The 6,223-nt window shown below is 49.4% G+C and overlaps 1 long non-coding RNA gene across 1 annotated transcript; it reads left to right on the top strand.

Moving 5' to 3' along the window:
- The first annotated feature begins 1,911 nt into the window (after nucleotides 1-1,911).
- On the top strand, nucleotides 1,912-3,464 carry LOC122371206. The gene is made up of 3 exons (XR_006254690.1): nucleotides 1,912-1,926; nucleotides 2,512-2,676; nucleotides 2,940-3,464. It is a non-coding gene; the product is annotated as an uncharacterized LOC122371206 (long non-coding RNA).
- Nucleotides 3,465-6,223: the final 2,759 nt, after the last annotated feature.

Here is a 6,223-nt window from a genome sequence, read left to right as displayed (position 1 = left end):
GCGTAAAAACTCAGATCATTGGCAAAAACAGTGTAAAGTAAGGGCCCAAGGGCCGACCCCTGGAAAACGCCCATGGCGTTCGGCAGTGGCTGTGAGAGGCGATTACGGCCGGAAAAGGGATCTGGGATAGAAACACTTTGAGTATGGTCGGTAAGGTAAGAGCGAAACCATCCAGCGTCGACACCATGCTGCTGTAATTTTGTCAAAAGCATGCTCGGCGATGACGAAGAACTGAAGGAAGTGGCTTGTGGAAGGGGGCACAAGTTTACCAGCAATATCCTCGCCACCATGGCCGGAGCGCTGTTTAACGTGTTCGTGTCTAACCACGTGAAGGATGTGAACAGCCAAGTGCATAGCAAGAAACGAAAGGGGCCGCCGACGCGCACCAGTGGGCGCGGTGTGGACTCTGACAAGATCCGCAAACTAACGGGCGCGAGCTGAGTTCATGCCTGTTCAAGAACATGTAGCATGCACCCTGTCTCTCATCAACGCCTGGAAAACGACCAGCGAGCCGTCACAGAGATCACAGAGCATGCCGCTGCTGCCTCTTCTGACGAGCCGGCCCAAGACGTCCCAGGAGAATCGGCCCAAGGGCTGGGATAGTGGACCAAATCGGTGTTTGTGCCCATGCTGGCCGTTGGGAATCGCTACGAATACATACGTGTGGGAACCAAAACTGTCCTTGTTGAACCTGATCGATGGTGAAAAGTAGTCCACTTGTAGCTGGGAGTATAACTTTCTGTTTTATGACAGTACCTACCATTGAACACACAACTCAAAATGCACAGAAACACTTGCATGCCTCTGATCTTCGCTTGATATTTAAGTCCACAGCCTGGAATTTTGACTCAAGATTGGCAATTCTGGCGGGAAAACATAGCGGAAAATGTTTTGTTTTCCATTTAAGCGAAGGTTCCAGAACGTTAAAATGAATAATTCAAAGAAAAATGGCCATGCTCCCTGGCAAATGCTTCAAACGTATTGCCACAATTTTGGGCCCCTTATGCTACTTCGGCCAGATCAGTGCACAGTCCATGTATAGAGAAGTCTGTGGGTCATGCTGACCAAGGAGGTAGGACGCTTGAGGCCGTATACCTACATGTATGTAGGGTCTGAATGTCACGTATCTGCGTCGCCCGTTTTTTTCTGTTTACACAGAAGCCCTGCCAGCTCGGGCCCCTCACTCCCCCCGGCGGTCGGCGCTGGCCGCCAGCCATAGGTCATGAAAGTGATTCAGAGGCCCCACCCTCCTCCGGCCAGGGGTGTCAACGTCCGTGACAGACCCAGGGGCGACTCGTGACAGTGATGGCGGCGACCCCAGGGGACTGCCAAGGGTTTCGTAACAGCCAGGTGGGCTCGGCGACCTTTCCGCTGCCGCTGCGGCCTCTCTGGGGAGGGGAGGAAAGGCTGGGGGTAATTGCACACTGCACACTGCACAGGGTGGACGGCTCTTGATCAATAGCAGCTGAAACAACATCCGTCCGTAGAAAACCATGCCCACAAGCTACTAAAAATCCCATGTCATATAGACCTTCACATTTCACATCAAAGCACAGTTGCCTTTTACGGATCATAGCACGTACATTTTGGGTCTACTAGGAGAGTGCAGTGAGCACACTCCTTTGCACGTTTTGCAAACACCTATTTGAGACGTAAGTACGTTGTCTGAGCATCCGTTTCGGCGAGTTTTGCCTTGTATACGTTGGCGGTGTGGATTTTCCACTCTAGCGCCACTGGAGGCCGTATGAGTTGCCGCCGTACCGTCCGGCACGTGCCGTGTATCTTTCTCAGTTGTTTTGACTGGTCCCGGAGCCCCGGTGACGTCAGCACGCGGCTGTTTCTTCTCGTCCAAACCGCTGCGTCAGCCGGCGATACACCACAGACGGTTCCCGGAGTCGGTGCCACTTGGGCACAGCGCGACTTGGGGTATGTATACCGCCGCATAGTTCATCCACAGACTTTCTATGTCATAGCCCCAAGCCAATGTGTAGAATTCGACATTCTATAGAATCCCTAGACATTCTCTAAAATGCCTGGACGACCAGGAATCCCTCTAAACGACCAGGCATTTTGAATGCCTAAGCGTTCTGTAGAATGCCTGGATGACCAGGCATTCTATGGACTGAGTAGGCAGTCTGTGGAATGCCTAATATTCAGGCATTCTACTCTATGGAATGACTCAGGACCCGAGTTAGACGGGGGGGGGGGGCGTGAAGACGCCACCCCCCCCCCTCGTACACCACGGAAAAACTTAGACCACCAGGACGGCGTGGGCTAAAAACGCATCGGCTAACCAGCCACTTTTTTGCTGAAGGGCCGTACATTCTGGTCTCTGGTCGAGGGCACAGCTAATTTTGCTTTGAAAGTGCAAATGTCCGTCCAAGCGACGATTCAATTCTGAAAGGACAACGCGCAGTAAAACAGGAAACCCTCCATCCTGTTTTACCCCCTCCCCCCCAAAAAAAAATCGAACAAGCCAAACCCATTTTAAAATGTCAACATATTTTTCAGCGTTTACGATTCTAGGAGCGGGCGACACAGAGGTGACCTATGGGGCACCATTTTGACAGTTCAGACCACTATAAAAACAGGCTGGGGGCCGACGAGGCTCAGAACAAACAACCATGAAGTTGGTCTTCCTTCTACCGGTGCTGGCACTTCTATGTGCCACGCTGCGTGAGTATACTATATACCTATAATATAGTGTGGCTATTTCATGGGCAGTTAGTTGTAGGTACGCTGTAAACAATGACTGCGCAAACAAATAATTCATGTATGTAGCGTCGTTTTGTCGGTAAAATTGTATGTGTGACGTATAATTATAGTTCTGGTGATAACAACAGAAATCATGTTCTCAGCAATGTGTGTGGAGCTCTGTTTCTGTGTGAGTTTACTTCTGTGAATATGAGCACTAATTTAGTGCAAATACTCAATTGCAGAATCGGCGAGCGCGTGGCAGTGCCCCCGTCACCACATAATTTACCTACGGACCTACAAGACATCGGCCAGCGCCAGCAAGTGCTACTGCTCTCGGCCGGGCTGGAAGTGCTGCCCCACCAAATGGGGATACATGTGCCTGCCCGTCTGTAGGCCCTACACACACTGGAAGATCAGGTGTCCCAAATACAAGCGCCGCTGCGGACTGGTCACCCAAACCAAACACTGGTACTCCAGATGCTTCTGAACGTCACACGGCGTCGAATACCGGGAGACGGACGGCGCAGGGAGAAGACGAGCCCGAGACCCGCCGTCCGCAGCAGGGGCTGACGGGCCAGGATACCGGCCGCAGCAGGGCTGAATCACGCACAGCTTTATCAACCCTATCCGAACCAGGCTTTGTCAGATATCTTCGTTTCACCTCCAGTTCGTAATAAATGCACATTGTACCAAACCAACGAGTAAAGCTCTCGTGACCTGTATATTTGGCTTATGAAGAAACAATGCAATATAATTTCGCTGGGGAACGATTGTTTCATGGGTTAAAGATCTAAGGTGGAATCATCAGCCCACTGAATTGGAGCCGAAGGAATGGACATTCGACGGTTACCCCGGCATATAGGTATCTACTGTCTTCGCTACCCCCATCGGAAGCTTATTGCTTGATCAAGACCACTACTATCAAATATCAAAGTCCGTACAAAAGAGGGCTATGCAGAAATCGGGTATCTACCCACCACTCAGTTTCGAAAAGCTCAGACAAGTCAAACCCATTTCAAAATGTCAACATATTTTTCAGCGTTTACGATTCTAGGAGCGGGCGACACAGAGGTGACCTATGGGGCACCATTTTGACAGTTCAGACCACTATAAAAACAGGCTGGGGGGCCGACGAGGCTCAGAACAAACAACCATGAAGTTGGTCTTCCTTTTAGCGCTTCTATGCGCCACACTGCGTGAGTATAGATATTAGATAGGTACACACTACAGACCTAGTACAAGCCTATACAAAACTACAAACCTATAATTTGGCTAAACACATAACTATAAAAACCGTGGGACAGTCATTGGTAAATGCCTACACTTCTAACACTGTAGACGGCCATTTCATAATTTAGACGATCGCTGTCGTAGGTATAACGCACTTGGTTAGCCACCTCCCAGCTAACAGGAAACGTTACTACAATGTTGTCACAACGTCGTGTTTCGGTAAGTTGCGAAATTACGTTTTAATTACGTTGTAGCAACGTTCTGAACGTTGTGAAGCCATGGTTTGGTCCGAAAGTCGTGGTAAAACGTCGTGACAACGTTTTATTGGTACGTTGCTGCAACCGCGCACTTGCAGCATTATATTTTGATAATGCATGGTGACATATATGGCCATATAATGCATTTCCTTTGATTTTCAATGCGCATATTCAGTTTTCATCGTTAAATTTGACATATTTTAACACTTGGACTGTTCACGTTGTCAGCTGGTGGTCGCCAACACGTTAGACACGTTTACATAGGGTTTGTTGCAAGCTTATATCTCCGTCCGTGATGTTGCAAAAGATGCCAATGGTGCTTAACAATTTACAAAATGATCCCCTCTAAATATTTGAAGACCACTGCAACGAAATTATCGTCAAATTAACCAGCTAGAGCCTCGTCAAATATGCTATGTAAACCGGGTTGTTGTTAAAACGGTTTTTCACAACCTTGACATTATAGGTACTGAATAATTAGCGGTGTTTTTACAAGTAAATTCTGATACCTTTCTCTCTCTATCTCTCTCTAATATATATATATATATATATATATATATATATATATATATATATATATATATAACATGTGTAAATTGCAAAGCGTCATTGGCATGTTTTGCATCACAGGCGGAGCTAGAGGCTTGCAACTATCCCTATGTAAACGCGGCTGTTATCCGCGGCTGCCAGCAAGCCACGCGGGCCGCCACTCGGCGAACGGTGGCTCGCGCCCTGACCTCGCCTGAGGGGCCGTGACGTCAGTGTCACCGGCCGGCGTTCAGAGCCAGCCGGCCGAGCCGCAGTCTACGCGGCGCGAGCGAGCAGTGAGGGCCGGCGGCGGGCGCGGCTGAGATAGCTGGAAGATGAAAGATAGCGCCAGTTGTCTGCGTTTGATGCGATTGTTGCTTTGACTGGTAAGTCAAAGTACCATTTACGAGTAGCATTTGCAAGATTGTGCCTTGTAATATCGTGCGGTCTAGGCTATAGTTCATTGTAGCTCTAGCCTCTAAGGTGTTGGCATGTTTGACCTAGCCTGTCGCACTGTTACGGAAAGTGGTGCAGGTATTTTTGTGATTTTTTCATGAATTGAATGTCTGATTTTCCCTCATGTCTTCCCGCAGACGTCCTGCAACTCGTCAGCGCTTTGTGGCAGGCCTACTGTCGGCAATGCGGTAGCGAAGTGGCTGTCCGGAAGCTGCGCCCGGAACGGGGGGTGCGCAGACCGTCTAGTCAGGCACTGCCAGCTGCCTAGGGACATCGAGGCCGCAAATGAGCCGGTGCCTAACGGTCCGCCGAGTGATCCTCCCAGCGAGGGTTAGTGAGGAAGTGAACTTCCACCAGTTCTGGCGTGCTAACGGCTAGCGCCAGAGCCGGTAGAACCCAATTCCGTCCCAAGCCCCCATGGGAGCGCCCCTGGGCCCCATGCCCCATCACCGATGCCGCCGCCGTCGTTTTTTTTTGTAAATTGATCTGTATGATGTTTTGAAATATACACTTCTTACATGCCTTTTTTACAAGTCTAGAGAACGGGAAGAGAGCGTCGGAAACACATTCTGAGTATGTTGCGATTTGCGAACACGTTGAGAGGGCGTTGCGAAAATGTTAGGTATGGACGTTTACTCAGGGTCGCAGGGACGGCAATACGAAGTAGCGACAACGTGGTGCGCACGTGATAAAAACGCCGCAGAGACGTTGCCAAAGCGTTCTATATTCCTTGTAGTCACGTTGCGGAAACGTGGTGAAACGTTCCAGAAACACTGTTGGTACGTTACAGAAAACATTTCATAACGTTGGCGGGACGTTGTAAGAACAGTTTTGGGACGTCACGGCCACGTTACAGAACGTTGTGATGACATTCAAATGCATGGTCGGATGACGTTGTCACGCCGTTGTCTGGAGTCTACACAAATTACGTTGTCACAACGATAAATCGGGACGTTGTGGTAACCATTTGACAACGTTTAAACGACGTTGTAACAACGGCAAATTGTTAGCTGGGCTATTTGTGAATGGTAGACGCTGATCCGTAAGCGAGGTGA

Source organism: Amphibalanus amphitrite, unplaced genomic scaffold (genome assembly GCF_019059575.1).
Source record: "Amphibalanus amphitrite isolate SeventyFive unplaced genomic scaffold, NRLGWU_Aamphi_draft 001215F_arrow, whole genome shotgun sequence".
Classification (NCBI taxonomy): Eukaryota; Metazoa; Arthropoda; class Thecostraca; order Balanomorpha; family Balanidae; genus Amphibalanus; species Amphibalanus amphitrite.
Note: the sequence above shows the minus strand (reverse complement) of the source record. Positions and strands in the feature narration are given on the sequence as shown.